This window comes from Lepidochelys kempii, chromosome 4, assembly GCF_965140285.1.
Source record: "Lepidochelys kempii isolate rLepKem1 chromosome 4, rLepKem1.hap1, whole genome shotgun sequence".
NCBI lineage: Eukaryota > Metazoa > Chordata > Testudines > Cheloniidae > Lepidochelys > Lepidochelys kempii.
In genome coordinates this window covers 42,635,376-42,648,875 of record NC_136383.1, presented here as the reverse complement: position 1 = coordinate 42,648,875, position 13,500 = coordinate 42,635,376, and positions in this window count along the sequence as shown.

The following is a 13,500-nucleotide window of genomic DNA, read 5'->3' as shown; positions in this document are numbered from 1 at the left end:
GGTGGTTCAACCGGAGGGCAGACAGCCATGCATCATGGATTGATGTAGTCCAGTCAGGAAGCCTGCACATAGCGGAGGAGGGAGACATAAGGTGTCTGAACCACAATTCGCATTTGGCACTGTGGCATCTCAAGCAGTTCTTCTCCTTGCAATAAGAAGTTGTCAAAAATCAGTGGTCCCAAATTTTTACAAGTACACAGGTTACAGTATTCTTAGGTGTAAGCATGTGTTTGTGGTAGGGCTACACTATCTTCTTTCTTTCTTTCTTTCTTTCTTTCTTTCTTTCTTTCTTTCTTTCTTTCTTTCTTTCTTTCTTTCTTTCTTTCTTTCTTTCTTTCTTTCTTTCTTTCTTTCTTTCTTTCTTTCTTTCTCTTGACTGTATTCTAAAATTAACCTCTGGATTTCAAGCTCTGTGATCTCTAGCCAAAAAATATGTTTTGCAGTCTGGATAAAATAATCCAAACCTGAAATGTCATAGTAGAAATAGTGCACTTGCCTTTCCTATGCTATCTGTTGAATCAAATTTTGGTTTATGTAACACTTTGAAAATGAATTTGGTTTATCCAAACTTGTCACATAATTTGACATGATTATAGATTGCTGCTCAAAGAAAACCTTGCAATGGAATAGGACTGAATGACATGCACTACTAGATCTGTAAGGGACCCACTCTTCTGGCTCCAGTACTATTAGTTTTTAATGAGTATTGAAGTCAATGGATGTGTGCCAATTTATACCAGCTGAAGATCTTCCCTGTAGATTTTTTATCTGCCAAGAAAGGAAACAGATATACTGGGGATCATAGGTGCTGGCAATATGGGTGCTCGGGGGGAGGGGGGAAAGGGCTGCTGTACTCCCTGGCTTGAAGTGATTTCCGTCATATACATGGTTTACAGTTTGGCTCAAAGGCTCTCAGCACCCCCACTATACAAATTGTTGCAGCACCCCAGCTGGGGATGGGAGAACTTGTTTTGTTATATTTAGAATCTACTCTAAATATAGAGTAGTGGGTTTTGGATTTGAAATAATTGGCTTACACTGGCAATGCAATAATAATAGCTCAGCCTGACCCTGCATTGCTTTTGCATCTAAAACATTTACTGAAAACATTTAGGATGTACAAGAATGCTGGATCAGGCCTTCTATATCTTCAGCAGTTTGAAGATCAGTCTTTTGCAATATGAGGGACTATATTAGGATATCTGTTGAGACCATGGGTGGCTTGTGACTCCTCCATTTGGCCCCGCCCCTGCTTGGCATCCTCCTCTGAAGCCCTGCCCACGCTCCACAGCCCAGACGTCCCCCCCCAGCCCACCTCTCGTGTCTCTTTTCCCAAGGCCTTCCTTGTGCACCTCTCATGCCTCTTCCCCTGAGGCGCCTGCCTGCCTGACACTCGTACCTCTTCACACTCTCCCCCAAGAGCTCCCCCCCACACCCACCTGGCTGGCCACTCATATGCACCTCTTCACACACACCCCAAGACCCCCATGGGGGCAGAGCAGAGATGGTGACCTCGGGGAAGAGGACTAGCAGGACTGGGGTTTAAGGGCAGAGGGTGGACAGGGCCACAGCCCAGGTGCCCTTTCAGCAGCGGCGCACTCCAGAGATGGTGGGCTGGCTTTTTGGGAAGCTTAGCCTCTCCTGGCCTCTTATACCCACCACCCATGGTTGAGACATAAATTTTATATATACACATACATATGTGTGTTTATATAGAGGTGTGTTTTATATAGACTTAGACTTCGACTCATTCAGGGAACGGATGGCCAGGATCCCCTGGGGGATTAACATGAAGGGAAAAGGAGTCCAGGAGAGCTGGCTGTATTTCAAGGAATCCCTGTTGAGGTTACAGGGACAAACCATCCCGATGAGTCAAAAGAATAGTAAATATGGCAGGCGACCAGCTTGGCTTAATGGTGAAATCCTAGCGGATCTTAAACATAAAAAAGAAGCTTACAAGAAGTGGAAGGTTGGACATATGACAAGGGAAGAGTATAAAAATATTGCTCGGGCATGTAGGAATGATATCAGGAGGGCCAAATCGCACCTGGAGCTGCAGCTAGCAAGAGATGTCAAGAGTAACAAGAAGGATTTCTTCAGGTATGTTGGCAACAAGAAGAAAGCCAAGGAAAGTGTGGGCCCCTTACTGAATGAGGGAGGCAACCTAGTGACATAGGATATGGAAAAAGCTAATGTACTCAATGCTTTTTTTGCCTCTGTCTTCACTAACAAGGTCAGCACCCAGACTGCTGCGCTGGGCATCACAAAATGTGGAAGAGATGGCCAGCCCTCTGTGGAGATAGAGGTGGTTAGGGACTATTTAGAAAAGCTGGACGTGCACAAGTCCATGGGGCCGGACGAGTTGCATCCGAGAGTGCTGAAGGAATTGGCGGCTGTGATTGCAGAGCCATTGGCCATTATCTTTGAAAACTCGTGGCGAAGGGGGAAGTCCCAGATGACTGGAAAAAGGCTAATGTAGTGCCAATCTTTAAAAAAGGGAAGAAGGAGGATCCTGGGAACTACAGGCCAGTCAGCCTCACCTCAGTCCCTGGAAAAATCATGGAGCAGGTCCTCAAAGAATCAATCCTGAAGCACTTGCATGAGAGGAAAGTGATCAGGAACAGCCAGCATGGATTCACCAAGGGAAGGTCATGCCTGACTAATCTAATCGCCTTTTATGATGAGATTACTGGTTCTGTGGATGAAGGGAAAGCAGTGAATGTATTGTTTCTTGACTTTAGCAAAGCTTTTGACACGGTCTCCCACAGTATTCTTGTCAGCAAGTTAAAGAAGTACGGGCTGGATGAATGCACTATAAGGTGGGTAGAAAGCTGGCTAGATTGTGGGGCTCAACGGGTAGTGATCAATGGCTCCATGTCTAGTTGGCAGCCGGTATCAAGTGGAGTGCCCCAGGGGTCGGTTCTGGGGCCGGTTTTGTTCAATATCTTCATAAATGATCTGGAGGATGGTGTAGATTGCACTCTCAGCAAATTTGCGGATGATACTAAACTGGGAGGAGTGGTAGATACGCTGGAGGGGAGGGATAGGATACAGAAGGACCTAGACAAATTGGAGGATTGGGCCAAAAGAAATCTGATGAGGTTCAATAAGGATAAGTGCAGGGTCCTGCACTTAGGACGGAAGAATCCAATGCACCGCTACAGACTAGGGGCCGAATGGCTAGCAGCAGTTCTGTGGAAAAGGACCTAGGGGTGACAGTGGACGAGAAGCTGGATATGAGTCAGCAGTGTGCCCTTGTTGCCAAGAAGGCCAATGGCATTTTGGGATGTATAAGTAGGGGCATAGCGAGCAGATCGAGGGACGTGATCGTTCCCATCTATTCGACATTGGTGAGGCCTCATCTGGAGTACTGTGTCCAGTTTTGGGCCCCACACTACAAGAAGGATGTGGATAAATTGGAGAGAGTCCAGCGAAGGGCAACAAAAATGATTAGGGGTCTAGAACACATGACTTATGAGGAGAGGCTGAGGGAGCTGGGATTGTTTAGTCTGCAGAAGAGAAGAATGAGGGGGGATTTGATAGCTGCTTTCAACTACCTGAAAGGGGGTTCCAAAGATGATGGCTCTAGACTGTTCTCAATGGTAGCAGATGACAGAACGAGGAGTAATGGTCTCAAGTTGCAGTGGGGGAGGTTTAGATTGGATATTAGGAAAAACTTTTTCACTAGGAGGGTGGTGAAACACTGGAATGCGTTACCTAGGGAGGTGGTAGAATCTCCTTCCTTAGAAGTTTTTAAGGTCAGGCTTGACAAAGCCCTGGCTGGGATGATTTAACTGGGAATTGGTCCTGCTTCGAGCAGGGGGTTGGACTAGATGACCTTCTGGGGTCCCTTCCAACCCTGATATTCTATGATTCTATGATTCTAGAGATACATGTATGTGTGTGCTACAAAATATAACTTACACACAGACATAAATGCTGAGGTGCAGAAGTGACATAACAGTATTTTCACCAGAGGCAGTTTTATGACATCACTGTACATCAAATTTCAAAAACAAGTGCTAATGTTGAAACTGGCTATTAACCAAAGCTGTCATTTTAAGTGTTCCCATCTGAGGTGATAAATGGAGAGTACATAACTGTAAATCATGGCTTATGAAAAATAATTCATTGACATCTGGCAATAGCATCTGGCTTTGTATTTGATGCTCCAAAGCAAAAGGAGTTTGTACTTTATTTTTTTTAAATTAGTTTTCAAGATCATTTATTTCTGAATCATGTAACTAATTCATATAATACAGGTAGAACAACTTAGAACAAAAGATTTAATTTCATAGTGATCATCTAAGGTGCATTAATATCAGTGGTTTACAACTGCATATTAGACAGTGATAAATGAGTTCCAGCCAAAATGACAGGGGTGGTTTATATTATCACTTGTCCCATTTTCACCATAACACTACGGTATTCCCACTTAGTGCTGAGTTCTGTGTGGGACAGAGACCGTTAAGCCTCATATTTTTATCACCTCCATTGCTACTTCAGTTCTGTGTAATAAGTGAAATGTGATAATCAGGCTTGTTTGCTTTGGGAGATTTCTCAGATTGGGGTACTGGAACAATTTTTATAGTGCAGGTGCAGATGATAGAAACCATGGATACCATGTATTTGGTGTTTGTTATTACTACTTCAAGTCAGGGGGTAAAGCAGCACTCCCAGCACCCATAGTTCCAGCAACACCATAACAGTAGTCCTCGGAACTCTTTATTTTTCTGCTCTCTACTGTCAATCAACTTTGAATTACAAGTGGGGAAAAAAGCAGTTTTACTTCTAATTAATGTTAGAAATGTTTCACAGGTGAAAATTTCTCTCTTCCCATTTATGGAAATTTGCTATCTGCTGATTTCACTTAAGATTCAAATATCGGGCCCTGATTCTGCAAAAACCTGCATATGTAACTTTATTCCTGGAAATAGTCCCATTGACTACTCACATAGAAATGTTTTTTCAAGTGCATAGGTGTTTGCAAATATTACCTAGTGCATTGGTAAATTTATTCATATCAATTTTACAGATAGAGAAACTGAGACCCAGAGAGTTGCTGATATTAGTTTTCACAAAATATTATTATTGGTATTACAATAATGCTCAAAGGCCCCATTCAGGATCTGTACCCTAGCACGCTGGACATAGTACAAATGCATAGTGAGAGAGAGTCCCTACCCTGAGGAGCTTACCAACTAACAAAACAAGAAACAGCAAAGGCAGCGGGGCAAGATAAAATATACAAGCAAAGTGCTTAGAATGATGAAAGGCACATGTGTTTTCAGTTCCATTTTGTTCCCCCCTGGTCATCAGCAAATAAAGGGGTGTGTGGAACAGTCAAAATATAAGCAATGCCAATATACATGAGTTAGCTATACAATTTTTTAAAAAAATACTGCAAATCAAGCATACACAATGTCCCCTTAATCTAACCATTAGTAGTTGTCTGATTTCTTGTAGGTGTCTGAGAAGAAGAGGGTCTTAGAAATTTAGAGGAGGAGAGAAAGGTAGCCTTATGGATCAATTCAGGGAGGGCATTCTAATCGTAAGAAGTAGTACAGATGAAAGAGAGAGTCCGAACGAAATAGCGCTTTCAAAATATTTCTCTCCACATGATCTTAAATTCTTTGATTCTTGTTCTACAAAATACTCCTACTTTTAAAGCCAGGAGTGAGGGGAGGGGACAGAGGAATAGTGGAGGGCTGCTAAAATGTAGTTTAAAAGAGTGGAACTGATGTGGTCTGCTGCAGAGAAGAAGGCTGTGAAAAGACTGTGAAGGGAGGTCTCCCTACCCGTATGCTTAGGATGTAGAACAATGCTTGAATTTTTTTAGCCGTGGCAGTTGGTTTGCTGGGGGAAGTAGGATAGGGGCAGGAGAGGATTTGGCCAGTGAGTCGATGCCTACACAGATGCACCGGCTAAAACCTCCCAAACTTCAATGGGATTATCATAGTAGTAAATACTATATTTGGTAATAAGTGGTCGCAAAGAGTACAAAGATTTTAGTGGTTAGAGTATATGGGCTCCATGAAAATCCTGTGTTCAGTAAAGTACAAACACATGCATACTATCCATTACTGTTGCCCTCTTGTAACCTTTAAACATTTTCTTAAGTTTCTTTCTGTGAATGTGCTCCATATATCTAGCATATTCCAATATCTACCAATAGAAGACCATATATTGGTAGTTGGTGCCACTTTGATAAGTAAATGAGTTGACTGTTGCATTGAGTGGGAACTGGTGTGAATGATGGATGAAGCATGTTCATTTAGGATATTTTTTCTGTGTAGTTCCGTTGATGTTTGGGTATATATTTGATAATATAGATAGACTGTCATATGAACAGGGCCTTGGGTAGTAGTGAAGTTTTAATTACAGATCAATTTAGAAAGTCCATTTGATCTCGTTACCAGCCTTGTGGATGAATGCAGAGAAGAAATGTTGAGAGAAATCTGCAAGCCAAGAAAAAAAGGGGGATTTGTATCTGAATCTTAGTTCAGTTAGATTGGTCAGTGCCTGGTTTAAAAAAAAATAAAAATCCAAACCTGACAGGTTAGGAATATTTCCATTCAATGTTACACTTCTGCTAAGAATGATTTATGTCTTTCTAGTTTTCCAGTGATTATGTTCCCCACTTGTTTACTTTTATATTTTTGGCTTCTTCAGTGCACCTAAATGCAGGACTGGAAAAAAAGGGATGGCTTCATGGGGTTTAACAAGACAAATGCTCTGTTGTGCTGCCAGCAGCCCTGAATAGCAGATATTCTGTTTCCCAGCTGTATGAAATATATATATTTTATTTTACAGTACACAAGGAGAAATTTTTCATAGCTCTGCAGACAGACCAATTAAAGCACAGTTTAGACTCACTGGGTCAAGGACAGAGGTTACATGTTACTGTCAAAGACTTGGACTGACAAAGGCACTTCCTGAAGTTTCATTTCTATTTAGAAAGTAAAACATTTCCCTCCACAACTTTAAATTGTTTTTCTTCCATTTACCATGCTAATTACTTAAGATGATTTTTTTAAATACCTCAGAACATAGGAATTGACATATTATGTCAGGCCATTGTCCTGTCTTCAACTGGACAGATGCTTCAGAAAAAAATTGCAGGAAATCCCTTAATGGAATAACCTGCCATACCAGAGATATTTCTTAATCCCCTTCAGTCAGAGGTTAGTTTATGCCTTGCAGCTGGTAGGTTTATTGCCCTTCCCATTTAAAAACAAAATTCTATCTAATGTAACTGGATGTTCTCATTATCTATTTAAATGTCCAGTCCATTTTGAAAGATCAACTCTGATAGGTAAAGGAGAAATCTCAAAGCAAGCACATGGTTAAATTGTTCTGCTTCCCTGAAAGATATCACTATTTCCGCTAGAGATCAACACCTTTCAAGGAAATTCTGTGGTTGCCAATGATACTTCCCTTTTCAATGGAGTGTTTTTACCTTCAAGCCTAGAAATACAATATAGCAACTGATCAGCAGCTACTTTCTCTTTTTCCCATTTTGAGAGAAAAATCTATTCCACCTAACCAAAGACAAAATCCCTCTTGATTGATATCAACCGTTTAGAAATGCCACACTTTGTTTTAGTGCTGGTTACAAGAATAGCCTGGATTTCAAACCTAACTTGCATTTGAAGTATAGAACTGATCCCACTATCCAAATTGTTTGCTACCAGAGGAATTATATTTCATGTCAGAAACTTTCTAACACTCCCTCCATCTCAATTTTTGGTCAGATTTTCATGCCCTATTTATCCCAACAATCCCTTCTTCACACTTTGTCCTTTAATCCTAAAGTATAATTGGCAATAAAACCCTAGTGACCTTGTTTATTTGTTACTCAACTAATGTACAGCCGATACAAAGGGAAATAAGTTATTTTCAGTAGTTATCTATCCTTCTCCTCCTCCCTATTTAATCCAGTAGACCATATGTTATAGTTCTCTGTTAAGTCAATCCAAGTACATTTCAGAATAAAAGAAAAGGAGGTTGTAATATACAGGATCATGACTTTATTTTCAAATTGGAATAGTACAAAATAATGATAACCATGATTTATTTAATCTGTCTTCAGAGAAATTTATGCTCCAAAGGTTGGAATGAGTTTTGGTGGGTATTTTAGATTTTATTTTAAACCTCTTGTGGAGATGTGCATAGTTGGAAAAATTGAAATAAGTACTATTCAGGTTTTCAGAGAAGTGAGGTATTACCGTCTATTTATTGTTTTTATTAAATGTTGCATATTTGTTTTATTGTCATAATGAATTATTTGCTTGACTTTAATGAAAGTCTGTGAGAATCTTAATTATTTCTAGAGTTGTGTGTGGGACAGGAACCAAGCAGTTGTTTACAGTCAGGGATTGACCTGACCTGACTCTGTTGAGTCCCAGTCTAGTGACTTAATTGTAACACCCACCCTTCATAAAATAGGGGCGGGTTTTGTCATCTATCTCAATAACTCAGATGCTCATGTTGTTCAAAGGGCCAGGGGAGGGGAGAAGCATTATGGCATGTATATGCCTCCAGACTGTGATGTATTCCACATATGCTAGTTGGAATAACCAATATAAGCTATTTTAGCTGCAAAATTACACTCTGGCCACGTGTGATTTTTATACATCAAATAAATTCAGAAAGTCATGCAAAATCCAGATCTCATTGTCTTAGAGAAGAAAAAGTAGTTAATAATGGGGATGTAAGGTTAAGTTTCAAAGTACAATTATGAGAGTGACTATGCTAGTTACAGGACTTAGTGCCTGGTATGGAAATATCATGGTAATATTGTACTTGTGGTAAGCCTCTGTGCATGGCCAATGTGAACTGGATTTTTCCAAAAACCTGACCAGAGTCTTACTGAGCTGAATGATTGTACAATATGTAAGGTGGCATACTTTCTCTCCAATCAGCTTGAACCTTAGTACCTGTTAAGCATTACAGAAAATTCCCGAAAATCAGGATCTGTGGCATTCACTGTTTTTCAAATCTATTTCTATATTTTTAAACATAGTATCAAGACTCAGGCTGACATTTTCTGTGCTGTATGTCAAAAAATAGGGAATCCAGATGGTAATGGGACAGTGCAGGTTCTCAGCACCTCTGAAAATTCAGTCACTTTCATGGAGGTGCCACGTTAGAAAATGTTGGCCTTGTTACCTTTTTCAGTGTTAAAAATTATGCTTCAGAGGCACTTCTACATATATTCAATATTGTTTTAAATAGCTAAAGAAATGGCAATTAAGGTTTCAACCAGAGGTGAAAGTAAGCCGGTACGAAATGACTAAATTTTGAAATTTTAAGCTAATGTATAGTTAAAAAAAAATATAAAATGTCAAATTTTGAAATACAAGGTCTTAAAATTGTTAGAACAAAACATTTCAGTTGATCAAATATAACCAAATTTATTCTTGGATTTTCTGTTTGCAAACATTTTTGAGATTTTGACATTTTGTACAAATTTAGGATGGGACAAATTTTGAAAATCTCAGAAATTCTTGTGGGACAAAATCTTTCCCCCACCTGCTCTGTTTGAGTTTTCTGGCTTTATGCCAATGCAACCGTATTCCCTGTTCCACCACTTGTGCAGAGCAAAAGGGATGGAACTATGTCTAAGAGTCTGGGATGCTGTCATAAATATAAAGGGAAGGGTAAACCCCTTTGAAACCCCTCCTGGCCAGGGGAAAGCTCCTCTCACCTGTAAAGGGTTAAGAAGCTAAAGGTAACCTCGCTGGCACCTGACCAAAATGACCAATGAGGAGACAAGATACTTTCAAAAGCTGGGAGGAGGGAGAGAAACAAAGGGTCTGGGTCTGTCTGTAGTCGTCTTGGCCGGGGACAGAACAGGAATGGAGTCTTAGAACTTTTAGTAAGTAATCTAGCTAGGTATGTGTTAGATTATGATTTCTTTAAATGGCTGAGAAAAGAATTGTGCTGAATAGAATAACTATTTCTGTCTGTGTATCTTTTTTGTAACTTAAGGTTTTGCCTAGAGGGGTTCTCTATGTTTTTGAATCTAATTACCCTGTAAGATATCTACCATCCTGATTTTACAGGGGGGATTTCTTCATTTCTATTTCCTTCTATTTTTATTAAAAGTCGTCTTGTAAGAAAACTGAATGCTTTTTCATTGTTCTCAGATCCAAGGGTTTGGGTCTGTGGTCACCTATGCAAATTGGTGAGGCTTTTTATCCAACATTTCCCAGGAAAGGGGGGGTGCAAGTGTTGGGAGGATTGTTCATTGTTCTTAAGATCCAAGGGTCTGGGTCTGTAGTCACCTAGGCAAATTGGTGAGGCTTTTTACCAAACCTTGTCCAGGAAGTGGGGTGCAAGGTTTTGGGAAGTATTTTGGGGGGAAAGTCCAAACAGCTCTTCCCCAGTAACCAGTATTAGTTTGGTGGTGGTAGCGGCCAGTCCAAGGATAACGGGTGTAATATTTTGTACCTTGGGGAAGTTTTGACCTAAGCTGGTAAAGATAAGCTTAGGAGGTTTTTCATGCAGGTCCCCACATCTGTACCCTAGAGTTCAGAGTGAGGGAGGAACCTTGACAGATGCTCTATTTGAAAACCCACCTTACATGCTCATTGTTTTCTTTTTTTCATCTAGCTGCAGGTACTTCACCTGCTAGTTCTTAACATTTGCAATATAGTGTGTTTATATTAATAAACCTCCCTGGAACATACAGTCATGTGTGTTGAAAAGTGAATCTGCTTAAGGGCTGTGAAAAAAACAAAACCAAACTCAAAACACCCCTGAAAAAAACAAAACACAAACCTTCAAAATTTCCCTTTAGCAATTGGAAAGTGGCAGTTTTCACTCTAACTAAAAATACTCTGTAAAGAAGAATCCTGTACCTTCAGGGGTAGACTATATGCTTTAATGTAGGTCTTTTCCCTCCCAAACTTCCACTGTTCTAGGATTCCAGTTTGTTAGGTCTTTTCAAACTTACATTTTTACAAAACAAGGGAGGACATATTTATGAAAATGATAAATTATTATAAAAAGCATTAATTTCGGTGAGATTTCATGTCCCCTATCCATTGTTGTAGAAAGTTATTATTATTATTATTATTTATTATTATTTCTATTACTCCAGCCTCAAATTTCTAACTGAGATGGGGGCCCCATTGTGTTAGACACTGTACAAATACTTAGTAAGAGATGGTCCCTGCTGTGTGGGGAAACAGAGGCACAGAGAGATGAAATGACTTGCTCGGTGTCACCCCTAGGATAGTGGCAGAAACAGGAATAGTAACCTGGCTCCCAGTCCAGTGCTATAACCTCTAGGGTATGCTGCCTTTCTGTATTCAACATGTTGCAGAAGTGGGCATTGAATACTTAAGAATGTAGGCCAAGAACTTTGAATTCTCAATCAGCAACAGAATAAAGAGAGCAAGATGTGTGCACACCCAAAGCATGCTGAGTATGAGTTAACTGCTAAGTGGGCAAACTGAAAAAAATAGAGGTTAGCTGCGGACAGAATGTATAATCTTAGAACATCCAAAAAGTTATCCTAGCAGTGAATGGGTGACTGCAGACAGGGATGCCCTCAGAATGGCAGAGGGCTCAAAAGAAGAAGCAACAACTGCTCCTAAGTATGGTTACTGAAAGATCCAAGGTAATCAGACTTACACCATATAGGTTAATATATGTAGTAGTAGCATGTTGATTTCTGTGCCAGAAAAAAGGGTGAAGGGTTTTGCATGGCAGCTGAATTCACTGAAAGACGGTACAGGAAGCTGTGGCTTATGGAGCTTTGAGAATTGTGGTGACTCTGTGTGATTATTGCACTTCTAAGTCTGGAATATTCAGTTAGAAACAGAACTTAAAATGAAATGGAGTTGGATATAGCTTGGAAATAGAGATGGTTGAAAACCTAAAAATAAATTTCACAACACTTTTTGGAACTTCTAAATCATTTTCATTTTGAAGTTTTCAAAAAGTACCAAGTTCTAAAATAGAGAACTTTTTACCAAAAATGCTGGAGCTTTGCTTTGTTCCTACATTTCTCCTCTTTGTTCCCTCTTTTCCTTTACCTCATTTTTCTATATTACCACTGAAAAAGGGGGAAAAAAACTAAAAATGATTTTTTCCCCAGTTTTTGTAAAAACACACTAACAATCCATCCTGGAAATTTTCCAAACCAATTATTTTCTTTGAGAAATTTTCATTTTTGAAAAAAGGCCATCTTTTTATTGGAAAAAATAATAATAATTTGAAGAATTTTGAGCAGCTCTACCTCTCAATAATGATTCACACAGTGTGCAACTTGATTAATTCTTTCTGGTTGTTGTTTGTTTTGTTTACTTGTTGTTTTCATCCAGGTGATGTAGTTATCTATAAATACATGACTGGCTAATTTGGATCTAGAGACACAACATAATTCCAACTGCATAGGGTCATTAGCCCCAAAGGACTCAACATCAGGTGAGACTACAAGGTTCAAGAGCAGATGGGCTAGATATGGAAAATGAAGGAAAATGGAGATGTAGGATAAGCACTATAGAATCATTTCATCTTTATAGCAACAATAACTGTGCAATCCCTCAAGAAGACAGAGGAGGAAAAGATTAAGAGCCCAAAGCAGGTTAATAGCCGAACTATCAATCATGAACTGAGCATTTACAGAAAGAAAAGGGTGCAATTACTCCTGAATTTCTTTGTAGTGAGAAACTGGCAGATAGATGACAGTGGTCCCTGGAGATATTATGCCTTTGAAAGGCTTAATTATCTTCAGAGACTGGACCTAGCACTCATTCCAGTGCAAAAGGGTGTGGGGCTTTGGCCTGTCTTCACCCAACTCAGAAACATATCACTAGCTGCCCACCTGACAATGATCACTACTGAAATCCATATTATTCAGGAGATTTTCAAAGGAACAAGTAGGAGCTAAGCACTTAATATTGACTTCCAATGGGAGTTGGCCACCCAATGGTCATTTGTGCCTTTGAAAATCTCTCCCAATTTCTGGGCTCCTGAATATGTGTACCTGTGGAGAAAGGCTCCCTATGCTTTCGCTACAGTATAGCTACAGAGGGGAAAACATAATATAGCCCTAGTTAATTCTGTTAAAGAAAAAACTCAATAGCCCAGAAATGTCAATAAATCATTATTTTAAAAATTCTACAACCCACAACATTGTCAAAGCATTAGGTGGTGGTTTTGCCTTTGCAATTCTCCCATTACAAGTAAGAAAGGGAAAATGTTCAGAGCAGTGTTGGAGATATAGCTGCTTGAATCTCAGTGATGCAAATGGAAGCAACATAGCTAACTACATTCCAGCATGCACTTTTGAAAACGTAAGAGTAAGAATCTAGTAACCCTCTGCCTAAAATGTACAGGAATGGCTGCTGGAAAACAAACCAGCCTCATTAGTGCACACAATTCCCTTTTGGACTCATTTGGAATTGTAATTTTCCTTTGTTGCCTCAAAGGAGCACCATGCTATTCAGTCATTGGCACTCTACTACTCATAGGAAATGCTAGAAA